Raw genomic sequence first — 20,770 nt, 5'->3', positions numbered from 1 at the left:
GATTTCGCAAGTAACAACCAAACAAACAGGTGAAAACATAACATCCATCCACCTTGGGTGTCAGAGGAAACCGTCTTCCACCAGATTTGAGGAAAAATGTCCAACCAGCCACACCCAGTTAAAGAAAAACAGTTGTTGTTTCATATATAGCCTTGGGCTGCTGGTTGCATCATTTTCTGGAATCTCAATATTCGTTTGTGCTGTGACTAGCTCTGTCAGTGCGAGCGGCAAATTTGATTGGTTGACATGGTGTAAAATAGTGTCCAAGTACTGCTAAACTGGAGGTTTTTGGAAGTGTCAACAAGGTGATTTGTGATATCAGTGTTCAATTATATAATTCAATCAAAATAAAATAAAGGTTTTAAAGACTGTAGAAAAAAACAACTTTTTTCAGAAGCTTACCCCTATGGACACACCTTCTTTTACACCACCTTATTAAACACATTAAATTTGTTCATCGTGCTTGTTTGTGTCCTTTATGGAATCCCTAGAAACAGTTAGGTTCCTGTTTGGAATGATTTTCAATTCGATTTGATTGCCAGGCAGGCAGACAGAAACAATCACCTTACTTCTCTGTGTGTGTGCACCCTTGGGACAAAATTCCATCCAATTTACCAAATTTGGAGGCAAAGTACTGTTAAACTGCAGGTTCGTGTTCCAATTAATGTTCTGATTTGTGTTCAACAGTATTCAAAACATAACATTAAATTGAAATTAAGTAGTTCCTCAATCATAGACTGACGTATGCAGACAGACAGACAGAGTGAACTAATTGCGTAACCATTGGTCGATGCATTTGGTTGTTCGCTTACGCTTTGTAAGCAGGGTAATTATGACTACAGAAGAGTCTGTGGCCAAGAGCATTAATCGCTGCATAAAAATGGTGAAGGGGGGGAGTTTGTGCATAGCGCAAAGCCAATACTGGTGGGGTCCGCAGCCCTTAGGCAGGCCCAGGAGCACTTTTTGGACGAATGTGCCATTTTTTCTGGAAAATTATTGGATGGCGATGGGGTGGTTGGGGGGGGGGTTTGGGGGTGGGTTGGGGTCAATTTAATTTTGTGTACCATACAGTCCAAAAAATATCGAAATAGGCAAAAAAGGAGTCGGAACAACAGTCAAATGATCTAAAATCAAATTAAGTGAGCTAGTGATGTGAACAGTACCTGCATGTCGAAATCGACACTCCAAGCTGCTAACGTTTTTCCAAGACGGGAAAAAGCCAAATAAAACATCGGAATTCCTCCGGATCTTTTGCAGTCGAGTGAAAGCAACATAATAGACTGAAACTACACATAATTTGAGGTCGCGACGTCAACCAATATGCCTCTGCCCACATGAAATCTTTGCTAACTCTAACTTTGATCTAAAACCTCAAGATCATTTGACCTCAATGTCTAATCTGTACATATGTACAAATCTGTACATATCTGTACATATCTGTACATATCTGTACATATGCTACATGTACTGAGTTTAGTTCAAATCACTACCTCGATAACATTTTTACCTGGCATGACCTCTGACCTTTGACCTCATGATGCGAAAATTTCATCAGTTTATCTTTGCATCATAATATATCCTCGTATCAAGTTTGGTCAAAATCCCATCACTGGTTCACAAGATATCGCGGTAACGGAATTCTTACCGAATTGGATATCTGACGTTTGGTTGAAATTGGAGTTGAAATTGGATACCTTAGGTTGAAAACGACCAAAATGCATCGACCAAAGACTTTTCATAAAATGAATGAAATCAATTGCAAGGAAAGCTGCTTTGTAATCCTTTGTTAGTAGACATAATTTTTTTTTTCAACCAAAAAAGTGTGGGGTGTGGGGGTTGGCGAGAGAGACAATAGATATGTTGTCTCTTCTCCTCCAAAAATTAGTGGGGTCCTTCTCCCCCCCCCCATCCCCCAAGGATCGGCAACCAAGTTTGTGAGTGCAGGATAACCCGTAACGACCTGTTTGCTGTGCCAACAGGTAGTGCGGTGACACCGAGGTGGATTCTGCTACGAGTTGAATAAGCTGTTTGCCTGGCTTCTTGAGCAGCTGGGGTTTAGTGTGATTCTAATATCAGCCAGTGTGTTTCACTTGCGCACACGTCGGTATGCAAACGTCTTTTGACCTCACATCTTCGGTTACTTCATCATGAAGTAATTATAATGTTCCTCTTTTATAAATGTGGGCTGGGTAATAAGATCCCTCATAATGTGCTCCTGTCAGGTATGGCCCACCTGGACACCACATGTTGCTTTTGGTGACCTTATCATCTGGGCGTCGCGTCTTGGTTGATGTTGGAATTGGCTGCGGTTTCCGGCTACCAATATTCCTGGAGAACGGAATAACTGATGCTCAAGTCAATGGGACATTTCGACTTCGTTTAGATTCTGGAAAGTGGGTGATGGAGCAGCTCAACTTCATCGGCCTGGATTCTGACTATGTATGTTCACAATGCTTTCACAAGATGTGAATGGGCAACTATATTTCCACATGGAAATTATATTTTGTGTTAATATTGTAGATCGATTCAAATAAGTGTGTGTGTGTGTGTGTGTGCGTGTGCGTGTGTGTGTGTGTGTGTGTGTGTGTGTGTGTGTGTGTGTGTGTGTGTGTGTGTGTGTGTGTGTGTGTCCTGCAAATGTCCAAAACCATGAAATCTAACAGCCTGAAACTTTGCATGCATACGATGGGAACTCCGAGGGAGCGCAAGAGTGAAAATTGGTGTGTGGATGATTTTAAACACCCCCCCTTTTGAATATAATTAATGGCCTTATTTAAATATCCTTTATCAAGACTCATCCTTGGTCACCTCACTCAAATTTGGTAACATTCTGACTGGTGGGGCAGGAGAAGAAGATTTTTCAAGGAATTTATACGACGGTCATTTTGACACACCTCCGGTCATGTGATTGGCATGACCTCTGCAATTTAACATCCCTACCCAGGCCTAATGTTTTAATCCAAATTTGGTATCATTCTGACTGGTGGGTCTGGAGAAGAAGATTTTTGAAGAAATTTACGGAGCCGGCGATTTTTACATACTTAGCATCACGTGACTGGAATGAGCTTTGCAATCCCTGTCACCAGTAAGGAGCAGAATGTTGTTGCCGAATTCCAGCTGGATCGACCCAGCGGTTTGGCCAGAGAAGTCGAAGGAGGAGCCAGACGGATGGACGATGCATGATGACAATAACTTATCTGGAATTTCAATTCCAGATAAATAAAAAATTGACCCCAGATAAAACCAGATAATTGGCCGTCAGGCCTTGATGAGGTATTGTGCTTATATACTGCCTGGGGTTTTTTTTTCCAGGAAGCGATCGAGTAATATGTATAATGAAGATCGTATGTTGAGGTTGTAGCGATTTGTTGTAAACAACACAAATTTAATTAATATAGTGTTAACACGTGTGCCTGTTGTTAAAAAGAATGTTTGTCAGAGGTTTATAAAACACATCCATGATCAGGCCTTGAGTGAGTACGTTGCTTATACCTGGGTTTTTCCGGGGAGCGATCCACTAACATGTTGCAACGTCCAAGGTTGGTAATTACCAATTATAATTATATAATTGAATTATATAATTGAATTATAATTCACACGAAACCATAAGGCCAACATTACCCAATTTGTCATGCAGGAAATATTTAAATACATATTCCATTGAATTTCCCAGGCAACGTGGGGTTTAAATGAGCCAAGCGTGCATGAATATAATGAGCCATGCTTCAGCTCGTCGATATATAAAATGAGCCATGCATGCATGAACGCATGTGTTTGCATCCATCCCAAGCCGCCATCCTAACCACTAAGCCAACACCAGGCTTGTATATACATTGTATGTGTGTATGTGTATGTGTCGATATATATATATATATATATATATATATATATATATATATATGTATATATATATATATATATATATATATATATATATATATATGTATATATACATATTGTTGTGGGTCGGGGTCCAGTGGCGAGAACGACCGCCAGGTGGGGGAAGTTACGTCGTCTCCTACCAGACTCCCGGAATTGTAGGCCGTCGCTCACGGATAATTCCATGAGGCAGCGGGTCGCTTAACTGAACGTGGATGTCAATACCTCTACCGCGTAGCGTAGGGTCTTTTGCCTAGAACCAATTTACCTAATTAACCACGCGATGTCATCTACCAGGGAACCACGCCCTCGGTACACCTTGCCCGAACTGGATCACTCTTCCAACTACCAACTACCTTTCCGGTTTGGATGCAGCCAAGCCGACCTGACAAGAACGTACTGGCTAGGATCAACAGAATATCGGGTATAAAAACCTGGCTAAACTTGTGGTATAGCCTGCAGGCATGCAGGGCGGGGCATGATGATGGGAGGAGTGGTCGTGGTGGTCATCGTGTCTGCCAGAGGTATAAGGAGTGCGCGCCGCCTGAGGCGTTGTAGGGATGCCGTAGTCGCCCGGCTTGTGAGTGTGCTGAGTACGTAATAAAGGAGAGCCGCGGGCAAAGTACGCCCGCGCTCGCGCTTGTGCAACACAGCCCGGCTCGACTGTTCCCCCACTCGTGTCTGCCTGCTAAGCATCTTCTACACGACACTACAAAACTCAGATCCTAACCATGCTGGACCAATGAAGGAAAAGACGAAAACGAACTGGGAACATTTCTAATAATAATTTATTTACAATAAGCGAGGAAAGTTATGTGGTACAGGTAACAGGTTTATTGCGGATGTTATGCAGGGGAAGATGAGAGAAAGATGTAGTGCGACAATTTTACAGCAACTTATAAAGCAGACACAGAGCAGACTTGTCGTGAGAATAATTCAGGCAAGATTTACAAGGTTCGAATAACTTATACTGTTCTACTTAATGAATGGCGCCACACACTCAGACACACACTCGGACAAAATAAACCCAGTTGAAGGCAAAGGACTTTTGTAGCCAGGGATGGATGGAGTTGAGGTCGCAGTTCTCGGTACCAGCTCGGCCCACAGCCACACGTGTTGAGTTCGTGTGTGTGTGTGGAATCCAAGGCAGCCAGGATCATTGGGTATCTCCCGCGATGAGGCTGTCTTTGGGTCTCTCACTCTCTCACTCTCAACGAATGACCCCAAAAGAACTGCTTGGTTCTTCACAGATGTTTCTTCAAACGATCCTGGTCTGGGACAGGATCCGGGCTTCCAAGCGTCTGTTGCAGTTTCGCTTCCTTTCCAGACCCCCAAAGAACTCAAGACTCCAGCACAGAACGAACTGTCTCAGCACTTCACGAACTCTCCGAACTCCAAGCACACGACCCTGAGGATGGTGTCGTAATTTATCCATCTCCCTCAGCGGGGAGGGGCCTCGGTGAAGCTGACGTCACTGTCCACCTTGATTGGACGGGACTTCCATGGGTCCGCCCGTTCTGGGCAGGGTTTCGGCCAGACCGGGAAGCCCGCCCCCTCCACATGTGCGGACTCGCCAAAAAAGAACTACTGTAAGAGGATTTTGCCTCGGACAGCGAGTCGACGGTTAAGCGAGTAGGTGAACACGCGGTTGTTCAGCCCACACACGAGTAGCAAGCGAGAGGAGGGGCAAGCAGGCAGAGGGTACCATGGGTTGTCGTGGATTTGTCTTTGCAATGAAATGGAGTGGGGATATAAAGATTTATTAATCTAACTAAAAAAAGCAAACATCGCAATGCAACCCTTTAATATCCCACGAAACACAAGGAATGGATCTGTCTACACATAAACTTAATGGAATAACTGACTTGGGACACCTGTATGTTGTATGCATATGGTTCCGAGTATTGTAACAATATATATATATATATATATATATATATATATATATATATATATATATATATATATATATATATATATATATATATATACAGATATAGATATATACTGTATCTCACAAAAGCGAGTACACCCCTCATAAATATGTAAATAATTCAGTGTAACTTTTTAAGCAGCTGTGCTTGAAGCAAAACCTTACAGTTGATGACAGAGTAGACATTCTGCAATATGTCTGCAGGCACAAAACTGCCATTCCATAAAAACAATGTGGCATATTACGAATATTTCCGAAAGAGGAGGCAACAAAAGTGAGTGCACTCCTGCTATTGTCTGCACAAGAAGTAAGTCAAGCATGGTAAAATAGCTTCCATTTTCATCATTTTCTGCATATTTAAGTCAAAGAGTGTTAAAAGTACAAATATGCACCAAACAATACACACAATGTCCATAGAGCTGCAACCTCCCTGGTATGTTAAAAGTGAAGAAGTGTACTCAATGCAGTAATTGTCTATCTGCTGGCTGAAGAAATAATTGCATAGAAAATACTGTACCAATCGCCATTGAGAAAGCAGCATGGCTCCTCATGGTAAAGAGCTCTCGAAAGATGTCAAAGATCGAATCATTGCCCCACATAAAGATGGCCAAGGATTCAAGAAGATCAGTGCTTCTTTGAAAGTAAGCCTCAACACCGTGGCCAAGGTCATCCAGAGGTTCTCCAAGAAGCGTACAACAATGAGTTGCGCTCGCCAGGGCAGACCAGCAAAGATGACTGCATGTACTGTTCGTCAAGGTCAGAATCTAGTCCTCCAAGACAGACGACAAAGTGCCGCCAAGATTGCTGAAGAGATTTCTACAGCTTCTGGCCAGTCTGTTAGTGCGCAAATCTGAAGCAGAGCCACAAGAAAGCTCGCCAACAGTTTGCTGAAGCACATCAATCCAAGCCCCTGAACTACTGGCAACATGTCCTCTGGTCTGATGAAACGAAGATCAATTTGTTTGGATCTGATGGAGTGCAGCGTATCTGGCGGCGACCTGGGGAACAGTACCAAGACAAGTGTGTTATCCCTACTGTCAAGCATGGTGTTGGTAGTGTCATGGTTTGGGGATGCATGAGTGCTGCCGGTACTGGAGAGCTCAAGTTCATCGAGGGAAACATGGATTCTACGATGTACTGTGACATACTGAAGGAGAAGATGTTACCCTCCCTGCGAAAACTTGGTGGAGGAGCTGTATTTCAGCACGATAATGATCGGAAGCATTGTTCCAAGCAGACAACTGCCTTTCTGAAGAAGTCGAAGGTCAATGTGTTGGAGTGGCCAAGCATGTGCTCGAAGTCACCTGATCTAAACCCAACAGAATACCTGTGGGGGCATCCTGAAATGTAAGGTTGAGGGACGAAAGGTGTCCAACATCACGCAACTTCGAGAAGTCATTGTAGAGGAGTGGAACAGGATCCCAGCAAAGACATGTGGAACACTGGCCAACTCCATACCGAGTAGAATAGCTGCTGTGCTCAAAAACAAAGGTGGACAAACAAAATACTGAAAACAATAACGCTTCAATATGAGAAAGTACAGAGGGTGTCCTCACTTTTGTTGCTATAGCTATGTATATATATATATATATATATATATATATATATATATATATATATATATGTATATGTATATATATATATGTATATATATATATATGTATATGTATATGTATATGTATATGTATATGTATATGTATATGTATATATATATATATGTATATGTATATATATATATATATATATATATATATATATATATATGTATATGTATATGTATATATATATGTATATGTATATATATATGTATATATATATGTATATATATATATATATATATATATATATATATATGTATGTATATATATATGTATGTATATATATATATATATATATATATATATATATATATATATATATATATATATATATATATATATATATATATATATATATGTATATATATATATATATATATATATGTATATATATATATATATATATGTATATATATATATATATATATATATATATATATATATATATGTATGTATATATATATATATGTATATATATATATATATATATATATATGTATATATATATATATATATATATATATATGTATATATATATATATATATATATATATATATATATATATATATATATGTATGTATATATATATGTATGTATATATATATATATATATGTATGTATATGTATGTATATATATATATATATATGTATGTATATATATATATATATATATATATATATATATATATATATATATATATATATATATATATATATATATATATACATAGCCATATTTAATATGGCCACAGGTTCCTAGTATATTATGAGGGGGTTAATCCCCGTTTCTCCTCAGAAGAACCGGACCTGGAGCCACTGTTCACAATTCACTTTGTGGTGGGGTGGGTTGCTGAACAACCACAAACGCCAATCAGTGAACCACGAGTTCCAGTGTCCACCATCTAATTTGCCATTTAACTCGAGGTCACGTGGCCTCCTGACCGGGTAACATGCCCTCGGCAATGCACCAATCTTATATTGATTAGATCTTAAGTAATGTGGCCGAGCGATTACCGCTGGTGCATGCCAACTATGACAGGTTAATTAGTTTGGAAATTATAATCTCCCAGTTTATCTTGGTTTGGACAATGCTGGATCAATGAAAAGAAATGACAATCACGGACAGGTTGAAACGTCAACAAGGAATTTATTATTAACACGAAAAATAAATAAAGTGAAGGACTTTATAATTCCTTGTCGATTCAATAGGTGAATTCAAATCAAATGTTCAATCAACAAAATAATCTCAATCAAATATGAATTCAACAAGCATTTATAGAAAATGGACAAGAAGCAGATGCTTATCACTCACTATGCCTTACTTAACAATTGAACACGAGACATGGGTACCCATCAGACCATTCGGGGAAAAATAAATCCGGCCTTGGCTTACCAGAGCAGAAGTCGTCATGGGTCTATTAAAATAACTCAAAATGTGTAAGCGTGGCTTGGTCTACCTCTTTAAATGAACTCTCCACAGCTTGGCTCATTCTGTTGTCCGTGCTTTGCCTCGCCTTGCACCCACCTGCAAACAGATTTTAATACCAGTCGATGTCACGTCGTCATTCCCAGGAACCAGGAATGCCAAGAACCAGGAATGCCAAGAACCAGTTGGACCGAGCAGAACCAGCAGGAACAGTCCAACTGTCACCAACCGCCATTGCTGTTGTCATCAGGATCTCTCACGAACTCTCATCAGAGTGGTCCTGCTGTCTTTTTATAGGAGACCACTGTGGGTGGAGTCTCAAGCACGACTTCAGCCAAATCCAGCTTGCTTATTAGTGCATTCTTGCAGGAGTACTCCCACCCTCCATTCTTGTGCTCATTCTCTCCCGACCATCGAACGAGATGCCATTCCCAATTAACATAAGCCTGGCTTACGACGCTGTGTTCCGAGCACTGGATGAAGACCAGAAAGTGGCCATTTTCCGGAACAAATGAGCGGAAACATGAAGCGCTCACAGAAGGTTAACGAGCAATCATCACCTCTTTGTTTAGCCCAATACGAAGAAGAACCGGTCAGCATCCATGGAGCTGCTGAACGGGGTGTTGATCGCCAATGGAAAAAGGTGGGTTGTTGATCGTTGATGAAAAAAAGGTGGTTGCCTGAGGTAAATGATCTGAGACCACGGCCATGTTTGATCGTCAGAATGAACTGTTCGGGAAAAGCTTGCCGTGTGATTAATGACTGAAAGTCCTCTCTCTCTCTCTCTCTCTCTCTCTCTCTCTCTCTCTCTCTCTCTCTCTCTCTCTCTCTCTCTCTCTCTCTCTCTCTCTCTCTCTCTCTCTCTCTCTCTCTCTCTCTCTCTCTCTCTCTCTCTCTCTCTCTCTCTCTCTCTCTCTCTCTCTCTCTCTCTCTCTCTCTCTGTGTGTCTCTCTCTCTCTCTCTCTCTCTCTCTCTCTCTCTTTCTCTCTCTCTCTCTTTCTCTCTCTCTCTCTCTCTCTCTCTCTCTCTCTCTCTCTCTCTCTCTCTCTCTCTCTCTCTCTCTCTCTCTCTCTCTCTCTCTCTCTCTCTCTTTCTTTCTTTCTCTCTTTCTTTCTTTCTTTCTTTCTTTCTTTCTTTCCCCCCCCCCCCCTGGTTGCATCATTGGTTGGGACGCGGCTATGCCGCAGATGCAGTGTCCCCCTTACCATTATACTGGTGCTCATTTTGCGACCTCAGAAGGATGACAGGCTGAGTCAACCTCCTGGTGTATTTTAATTCAGCGGCCAACAGGGCTTGAACTCAGGACCCTGGGATCCCAAGCCACCACCCTAACCACTAAGCTAACACCAGGCTTGTAAGTCCAATGTGAAAATGAAAATTAAATGTGTAAATATATCATGTATTTCCAAGCCAATGTGTCTTCATGGAAAGGGAATAGAACGAGTATCCGTTGGGTTAACGGCTATCTTATCGCATGCACGAATGGTGACTATCGCTCATGCAGATATTAAAACTGCTGGAAAATCATACAGCATGAACATGTCATAAGGAGGAAAAGGTCATCCCTGAGGAAAGGAAGGGAATCTGTTCTCTACCCTTCTTCAATGCATCAAAGAGATAGAATCCCACCAGACAAGGGGATGGGTCGATTCTGAATATGCATTTCTGGAAATAACTGTCTGAGGACCTGGATATTGTCTGCAGTACTGCATTACTCGGATCCGATTCTGAAATCCACAACTGTATATATATATATATATATGTATATATATATATATATATATATATATATATATATATATATATATATATATATATATATATATATATATATATATATATATATAGTTACGGCCACACATACCAAAACACCAGTTTGTCACCCAAGGGGATTAATCCCTGGTTGTCCTCGGTAGAGCCGGACCTGGGGCCACCGCTCACAATTAACGTTGTGATACGGTGGGTTGTTTTAGAACCACAAACGCCACCCAGTCAACCCCAAGTTCCAGTGTCCACCGTCAAATTATGCCATTTAACTGGAGGTCACCTGGTTTCCTGAACGGGGAGCACGCCCTCGGCAAAGCACCAATCTTCTCTTGACTAGATCTTAATTAGGGCGGCCGAGCGTTTTAACCGCTGGTGCGTGCCAACGATTTTTGGTCAAATCTGTGGTAATTACCTCCCAGTCTATCTAGGTTCAGACAATGCTAGACCAATGGAAGGAAAGGACAAACACGGACAGGATGGAAGTAAACAAATGATTTATTAATAATAAAATAAATAAATAAAAAGAACTTTTTATTTCCTGAGGTAAATAAGTGAATATATTCCAAAGCAATCGAAATGAATAATTTAAATAATTAATCAGGCAAAATCAATCAAAATGACAGGAAAAATACAGAGAGCAGATGCATATCGGGGGTTGACTTACTCACAACTAAACAAAGAGAAGGGTACCCAGCAGATCATTTGGGGGGGGGGTGGGGAAGAGTCGTCTCACTCACCAGAGAGAAGTCATCCATGAAGTGAAAATGTCCTGAAATGGGTGTGTGCGTGTCTTGTCCATCGCCAGCACCCAGCCCTGTCGTGTACCCACTCACGAACAACCTTGAATGCCAGTCGATGTCTGGGGGGGGGGGGGGGCGGGGCGAGATCGTCTGTCACGTGTTTTGACCCTGGTGCTATGACACAGACAGCTCCTCACACTTCACGAAACTGGCAGCGTCCAGCGACCCACATGTCCGTTGGTGATAGACCCGCGCCTCACTCATTGTGACCCACTCGCACCTCACTCGTTGGTGACCGACCCGCTCCTCACTCATTGTGACCCACTCGCACCTCACTCATTGTGACCGACCCCTATCTCACTCGTTGGTGACCAACCCGTGCCTCACTCGTTGGTGACTGAACCGTTCCTCACTAGTTGGTGACTGAACCGTGCCTCATTCGTTGTCGGCGCTGCTCACACCCACATGTGCACCACACACTCGCTTCCTCATTTGCATGCTTCCCAGTTTACTCGCTTGATTCTTCCCTCGCACGCTTGCCCACTTTTTGCTTGCTCGTGCTTCCTTTCTGGCTCGCTTGTCTGCTTCTTGCTCGTTTCTCTCTTCCCGCTCCCATGCTCCCTGTCTGGCTCGCTTCCTCGCTTGCATGCTTGCACGCTGGATCGCTTGCCCGCTTCTTCGCTTGCGTGCTAACACACAAGCAAGTAATCATTTAAAAGCAAGTATTTATAAGCAAGAAAGCAAAAAAGGTGACCGACCCGTGCTCTGAAATGAGCAGATTTAAGCATAACACGTATTCTTCCTCAATCTTACTTACACAAATAACTCGGCCATCATTCACTCAAGGGCGAAGAATAAAGCAAGAAGGACTTGAAAATAAAAGTAATGAATGGAGAAAAGGAAAGCAGTCTTTCCATCTCTCCCTCACCTCACACAAATATACAGGAGAATGTGAAGAAAACTGTATGGGGAAGATGGGCAGTGGTGACGTGAAGCGATGGGGACATGCAGCCACGTCCCTGAGGTGCCCAGACTGAGTAGGTGAGTCCTCTCCAGCTTCCCAGATATGCAACTTGCCTTTCTCTGCCTCTGATTCTTCCTCAGGCCCCAGTTGATGAGGAGCTGCCACTTACGATCCTTGTCCATCGTGCCTGACAGTATCGAGATGGCAGGATGACGCTCGTAGAAGGAGCGTTCTTTTCAAACAGAAGCTCGACACCAACTGCTCGTGAAACCTTCCTTTCTTTACCTCCTCCCACAAGCCTTCTCCCCCTCCCATTCGTCCACAGCCGATGGGAGTGGGTCCACAACGTTACTTGTGGAAATTGCCATGCCATTCTGAGAGAACATTCAACGAAGTCCCCATCCCACCCTCTACTTGCCCAAAGCTGCAACGAGAGCCCCCAGCCCCATCCCCACGTGCGCTAAATGTCCACTCGCACTGCCCTGCACTGGACCACGCCCGCGAGAAATGCTGCACCCTGCAGGCCACGACGAGCACCAAGCACCACGAACATGCAGGTGAGACGCGACATGAACATGCATGCGAGAGCACCCGATGGGTTACCAAGCAATGCGTGGATGGAGGAAACATGGAAAGGAATGCCGCACTGCCGAGGGATGACCGAACGGCCGTGGGATTGAAGGTCAGACCATTGGGGTGAAGGAGGGACTGTTGAAAGGATGTTTGATGGAGGGGAGATTATTGGTGGACCGTTGAAACAAGCCGATGCGGTAATGGAGGGATGATGGAAAGTAACAGAGGGATTGAACAGAATGATGGCGTGAAGGAAGAAAGACTGAAAGTAACAGAGCGGGAGGGTGGAGACATTACACTGGAAAAATACAGCCTCACCAACACGTGTGTGTGTGTGTGTGTGTGTGTGTGTGTGTGTGTGTGTGTGTGTGTGTGTGTGTGTGTGTGTGTGTGTGTGTGTGTGCGCGCGCGCGCGTGTGCGGTTGTTATCTCTATATGCGGGTTTCAGAATGTGGAATGGAGTCCTCCCAGGGTAGGCTCAAAGTATCCACTTCATTTCAGGAAGGGCTCACGATTCATGGACCAAGCTGTAAAGTTTTCTGTTCTGAGAGTTTTGTGCCGAGGGCTCTCTTCAGGATCGTTACTGAGCCCCAGAGAGCTTCCAACTGTAGTTTGTTTGTTATCATATCCCAGGGATGGTTTTTAGCTCACCTGTAAAGTAGTTCTGGTGAGCTTAAGCAATGGTGCATCTTCAGTCTGCCCGTCAGGCCGTCCACAAACAAACACTTCCAACTAATTCTCTGAAAATGCACATACGATTTTGAGGAAAGTTGACTGCAACCTTCATCACCAAATATGTATCAAGGTTTGATCATGGCATGAAAAAAAAATCAGGCCCTAAAGGGGGTCAATAGCGGGGTTTTTTAATATACTTTTTTGTGTACACTGTCGAGGCTTGAATGAGAGCTAACATACAGAAAAGCACAAGGGGAGACAAGAGGGGTGGGAAAGGGAAGGAAAAAACTGTGGCGAACTAAGGCATGAGGAGATCTGTGGAAGGGAGAGGGATAGGGCAGGGTACATAGGGTAAACAAGATGGACACTACGGGGACTTTCAGGTCCTTACACAACAGGGTCTTTCAGAAAGGAAAGCAGGGAATTTGAAGGAGTTGGGTTTGGGGTGGATTAGCGGGATTATAAAAGATCGTAGATTTGGATGGGGGAAGAAAAGAGATGGTGGTGAACAACTGTTTTGAAGACTAGGAAGGAAGAGTGGGATTGAAGAGAGTGTGGGAGTTTGTTCCACAGGTGGGAAAAAAAGAGGAATGAAAGAGTGAAGGTGAGCAGTGATTCTTGATTTTGATAGTTTTACCAGAAGGAGGTGATCTGAGGGATGACAGATGGTACGGCAGAGGGTAGAGCCATCAGCAGAGAGATAAAGACGATTTTCCATAGTCAGAGATATCATTGATGAAAACCAGGAAAAAATTTTTTGGGGTTGCCACCCAAAATATGTATTTGCTTTCTTCTCAAAAACTACACACACAATTTAGATGAAACTTGACCACAACCTTCATCGCCCATGCGATTCCAAAGTTTGTACATGCTATTGTAAAAAATTCGGGGTCTAATTGGGTTTTCAGGGAGGGGGTTGCTCCCCAAAATAGGCATTTGCTCTAACGGTGGTTCATCCCATGTTGTCGTCCTCCTCAGTAGCATTATTCTACCAGGTGAGCAGCCAGGAGTATTGCCCCCATTATTAATATCTCTGTGAGGTTCTTGGTCATCATTCAAGTAGCTCCAACTATCACTGGTACAATTTTGGCATTCTTCAGCTTCCAGGATCTTTTCACTTCATTCTTGAGGTCATTTGGTGATTTTCTTGATTTCTGCAATTTTTAGTCCAAAATCCATTCATCCATTCATTACTCTGTACAGAGCATCTGTACTGTACAGGGACCATACTCTGTACAGAGCATTGGTGCTGCCTGAGCAGTCTCCTTGGCTGTTGGGAACAATCCTGGACGGGTCGCCACTCAGACACAGTATACCAGCAAGCTGGCACTCATTTTGCCAACCTCGGAAGGATGACAGGCAGAGTTAACCCCACCTGGTATCAATTCAACAGCCAAGGGGGATTTGAACTCAGGATCCGAGGTCCAAAATCGCTGGTATTAACGCTTCAATTAGCAATGCTTTCTTCTCTTTTTTTGTATCTAAGTATGATATCTGGTTGCAATGCTTTGTTTTCGATGTTCACTCTCAATGGGATCATTAGGTTGTACATGAGCGGAACTTGCATATTTTCAGTGATTTATTTTGATTCATGTTCCCACAAATTCTCTGGAACTGGGATATCAAAGTTTTTGCAGATGTGTCAGCGGATTACTTCACAAACTCTGTTGTGTCATCGTGTGTATAGCTGTACTGACATGAGTTTCTTTTTTTTGTGTATATTCTGTCATTAAGCATAACATATTGTCGCTGTGGTGACCACCCCAGGTTAACCCACCCGACCCAAATTGTGGTGATGGGCAGTTAACACCGCCAGCCCCCGGATGGTTGAGCGGTATTTTCCTTATTAATAGGAGGCGGACACGTTGATCCTTGGAGATTATCACACATGCTTAAAGGGCATAGGGCGCAATGGCGGACAGGCGAAGGAGTACAGCACGGTGGGGGGGGGGGTGTTGCACCAGGACATCACAAGGGGTTTATACTCCAACCCCAACACAAATACATGGATACTGCTTCTGAAAAGGAATACATTTAATGAAAATAAACAAATATTTATGAAGGACAATAATTCAAAAGGTAATGATAATAATAATGAAATAAATAAATCTTAAATTTGAGGTGCCTCTTCACATGGACTCAAATACAGACAAAGAGAAAATAAAATGAAAGGAAAACCCTTCCTTTCAACTATTCTTGTACTTAGTTTGGCCCAGAGCTAGTCTTGCTGGAACTTGGAATTGAGGCGCTTCAATTCGCACGTGCAGATGTGTGCAAATGGTGCCGTCACTACTCTCATAGCAGGACAAACAAGCTAGGCACTCCGCGAGCGGTACTCAACACCAAAGCTCAGACGGGTAGCTGCTTCATGCGTCGATCGTCCTCACCGACCCGCTGTGATATACATGAGGTTCGGGGTCCATTTATCACGACTCAACCAAGAGCTAAAGGCCAGCGTCTTGCTTCATGCATGCGCTAACCCTGAACTCCCACCTCTGACTCTGCCTCTGCCTCATGCGTGCGCTCTGCCGATCTCTCGTCCGATTTGGTCTTCTGATTATGCCCCACATGCCCTCTCAAAATGCACCCCCTGACCTTTCTCTCGATGACGCCTATATTCTCCGCCTCCGGGACGTAGCCTATTCGCACGAAACCCTGGAAGGCAGGGGTTCTGCCTGCTCAGCTACTTTCTGACGTCACGCCCATCAATCATCCCTCGGGGGTGTGACTTTGCCTGTTGTCGCCCTTTGAAGGCAGGGCTTTCTGCTTGCTTGGCACATTTGCTTTGAGGACGTGTTCTCCACCTTTATTGCTGATCTTGAAATATAAAAACATAGGGAAAAATCACAGAGGGGTGATTACATACTGGGGAAGCTTATTCTTAAACCCTAGCTAATTAACACGACACCACCCCCACGTGTGGTGACATGTAACACTTAAGCTCACAGGCTCCCTACTTAGTTACATCGAGATGTCTCCTACATGTCCACAGACCAAGCAACTCTACACAATGCTATATTCCCGATGAAATTCTTCCATCTACCCCACAACCACAACAATATCATTCTTTTTCCTAATCCCACCTCTCCGTCTCTCTCTCTCTCTCTCTCTCTCTCTCTCTCTCTCTCTCTCTCTCTCTCTCTCTCTCTCTCTCTCTCTCTCTCTCTCTTTCTCTCTCTCTCTCTCTCTCTCTCTCTCTCTCTCTCAGTGCATAGCAACATTTGGTGAGGAATCACTCTCTCAACTTCCCCCTCCCTTCCTTTCTCTTCCCTACTTCCTAGCTTCCCTTCGTCCCCTTCCCTCATTCCCTCCATCCTCTCCCCTCCCCTCCCTTCGAATTACCTTCTGGGACATAAATCCATCTGATCAAATTTCTATGAATCATGGTAGAACAGAGCCATGTCGTACCCCGATGCAACATTTCTTGACAAGTTTAACATCAACTTAGAGTGGATATCATGTACATTATCTGCAGCATGCAGTCATTCCTGATGTAGACATTCCAGTCAAATCTTTAGTTCAACAAGAGCGGTGACCCATCTGGATGGAATGATTGAAAATTTTGGATTTGAACAACGCATCTGATCAACCCATGATGCACATGTACATTGTGTATCAACTACAGGAAACAATATTGGTTCAACCAGTTTACCTGCATGAAACTTGATGTATAACCAGGGCCTGTAACCTGAGGATTGAATGATTGATGAATCATGTTTCACCTGATTTGAACTAACAATTTATTCAAATGCTCTGTTTGAAACATTATGGTCCAAATGCACTTAACTGAGCGTAAAGGCCCAGTCACACCTTGACGTTTTAGCCAGCAATGGCAACGTATCAAAATGTATGTAAAACGCTGGCTTACGCTGAACTTTTGCTGTTGTTTTTTAAAGATTCGGACGTATTCATAACGAGTTGGTCGTATGCATAACATATTAGTAACAGACACAGAACGTTTCGTTGTCTTATAGATAACTTATACCAATGAATGCTTAGCCTGTTGTTGGCGTTCACAACCTATGCCCAATGATAGTCTAACTTATGTATAGCGTGCTGCACGTATCGCCGACGATCACGTGGCGTAACCAATTAAAAGGCTGCCACACAATGATTCAAATCATAACCGCCGGAGAAATGGAAGTGTCAACATCGCAGTCAGACCTTAGCGATCTTGCCAGCGTATGCCGACCTCTGAAAAATGCGTCTAAAACGCTGGCGCACGTCGAATACGGTATGGGTAAGTTTGGTATACGTGAATAGAACGCTAAAGTACGCTATCATACGTCGTAGTAAGTGGAGTACGTCTTGTAATTTTAAACGTGTTAAACATTTTACGACGTACTTGCCGTATTCCTCACACGTTCCGCATGCGATGAGAATAAGTTGTACGCACGATATGCGATCGTTGGCACACGTCGACAAAAGTTACTTCGAAGCTACTCATAAGTTGAAACACATCGAGATAATGTCTAGCGTACCCGAAAGTTATTTCTAACTTATGAGTAACGTGGTTTGAACCAATTCCTTATGTATTTCCAACGCACATTGACATATGTAGACGTATTTGATTGACGTCTTCCGGATGACCAAATAACTAAATGAACGTGTTTCTAACTTACAACTACCGTATAATGGTGTATTGGCAGCGTTTAGGGGAATTGGTATATAAAAATGGGCTTCACAGGAGGAACCCATCAGTGTTCCAGACTCCATGTTTTTTTTTTGTTTGTTTCTTTTTTTTTTCCGGCATGACAGTTATGTTGACACTTCGATTTCTAGTGCGGTTATGATTTAAATCGTTGAGTGGCAGCCTATTAATTATATTATATTATAACCACACTAGAAATCGAAGTGTCAACATCACCGTCATACCGAAAAAAAAAAAAAAACATCGAGTCTGTAACACTGACGCTAAACATTATCTCGACGTGTTTCGACTTATGAGTAACTTACAAGCAAGGAGTGTCGACGTGTGTCAACGATCGCGTAGCGTGTTAACAACATGTCACTCATAGGTTATAAATAAGTTTCAGGTACGCAAAACATTACCCCGATGTCTTTCAGCCTATGAGTAACTTAAAAGTAACATGTGTTGACGTGTGTCAATGATCGCGCAATGTGCCTACAACACGTTACTCAGGTTAGAAATAAGTTTCGGGTACACTAAACATTACCTCGACGTGTTTCGACTTTCGAGTAACTTACAAGTAACATGTGTCAACGTGAGTCAACGATCGCATAACGTACCTACAACTTATGGCCAGCGTTGCGGAACTTGTGAGTCATACGCTGGCATAATTCATAAAATTTCAAGCATGCTAAAATTTGAGGACAACCGCAAAGTACAACGATGAAAGCCAGTGTACTACGACGTATGGCAGTGTTTTTCAGCGTGCTCTCAATGTTTCCAAAACTTACCCATAACGTATTCGAAGTGTGCCAGCGTTTTAGACAATTTTTTCAAAAATCGGCATAAGCTGGCTAAAACGTCAAGGTATGACTGGGCCTTAAGATAGATCAATCTACAAGAATGCATATAATGGATTTATATATAATCCAAACTTTGGATGGACACTCAACTGTGGTCTAACTCCACTGAACCTACATATAACATGGACTAGAGGACAGATGTAATCATGGTAATACAATCTACCTTATCACCCGACCATGTATGATGAACTACAGGATACATCACTAGTACAGCTATATAGAACCCAATTAATGTGGACTCAGGAGGCTAAATATATATATATATATATATATATATATATATATATATATATATATATATATATATATATATATATATATATATATATATATAATACATGATCCACTTGATCATCCAACCATGGATCGTGAACTATTGGATACATCTCTGGTTTAATCTACCTGATCTGCTGACAATGTATCCTGAACTGCAGGATACATCAGTGGTCCAACATGGATTGAACGACAGACATATAAATATAAACCAATGTCACCCGCAGGGTGACCCGTATCTTGCCAAAAGATGACCACGTGTGACTTCTTTAAGGTCACACTGAGGTGAACAGAGCTGCTATCCACCAGGAGCGACTCCTTGAGGAATATCTGCCTACGAGAGAGTCCGATGAGAATCGTTCTACAGAGTAACCATGAAAAATATGCTTTTGCCTCATAACGTCACCAAATGACATCATAATGTCTCAAGCTTGACATATCTAGAAAGCACTCATCGAGGTGTTCAATTTGAGGAACTACACGATATGGTTCGTAAAACTTGAAAATTTGACCTTGGGGTCAAATATGTTTGACCTGAGGCACTAACCATGAAGGTCAAGGCCAATCGCCACCAAAAATTAATCAGCTGAGCGCCAGACCATGAACTATATTCCCATGAAGTTTGAAGACGATCCGATCAAAATTACTCAAAAAATAAGGGTTTCGTCGACTTCCCTGATTTGCGCCAAAGTGACCTTGACCTTTGACCTTGACCTTCAAAATTTTGTGCACTGAAAGGGACCTCTATAGGCCTCTGATATGCGAAGCTACAAAAATTTCCGATGATAACTGTGCTCTGCAGAATTTTTTATACATGATTACAGACAAAGAAACAAACAAACAAACAAAAAAAAAACATACAAGCTGACTAACATATCTTGCAAAAACTTCGTTTTGGCAAGATAATAATACAGTCAACTTGATCACCTGACCATGTATCAGTGTGAACTACTGAATATATAACTGGTCTGACTCCACTGCACCGAACATTGACTGTAGTCACTGTACGATAGATATGTAATACATTAACTTCACCCGACTGTATCCCCAACCACAGGATACATCACTGGTCTAGCTAAACTAAACCTAACATGGAGTGGAAGATAGATTTAGATTTAGATTTAATACCATTTGAAATATAATCAATTGTTCCAATATCTAAACCCGAATGAGAGGATAAAACATTTGTTTATCACCATATAACAGGGCCATATGATAACATGTATAGCATCAGTTTAAAACTGATATGGAATAGGTAAAGTCAGAAGCGAATGTAAGAATAATTCTACATTCGCTTCTATGCTTTGCCTATTCCATATCATATTAAACGCCATAAATTCTTTATTTTAAGTCCAATGTTTACGAGATTTTTGTACAGAAACGACAGAGCATCCTTGCGTTGTTGATCATATGAAGAGCTATCATTTCTATTTTGGATTCTGGATTTC

At 42.3% G+C, this 20,770-nt stretch overlaps 1 pseudogene across 1 annotated transcript in view; it reads left to right on the top strand.

The window, feature by feature from the left end:
• The window catches only part of LOC147016067 (arylamine N-acetyltransferase, pineal gland isozyme NAT-3-like), a 70,461-nt pseudogene that overhangs the window by 26,812 nt on the left and 22,879 nt on the right, over positions 1-20,770 (top strand). The window contains exons 3-4 of the transcript XR_015049984.1: positions 1,980-2,104; positions 2,223-2,439. The product of XR_015049984.1 is annotated as an arylamine N-acetyltransferase, pineal gland isozyme NAT-3-like (transcript). The remainder of the gene's footprint in view (positions 1-1,979; positions 2,105-2,222; positions 2,440-20,770) is intronic.

The sequence above is a fragment of the Eptatretus burgeri genome, chromosome 12 (assembly GCF_056783735.1).
Source record: "Eptatretus burgeri isolate ZD-2024b chromosome 12, Ebu_testis_v1, whole genome shotgun sequence".
Taxonomy (NCBI): domain Eukaryota; kingdom Metazoa; phylum Chordata; class Myxini; order Myxiniformes; family Myxinidae; genus Eptatretus; species Eptatretus burgeri.
The sequence above is the reverse complement of the archived record's forward strand: the minus strand, read 5'-3'. Positions and strand labels throughout refer to the sequence as shown.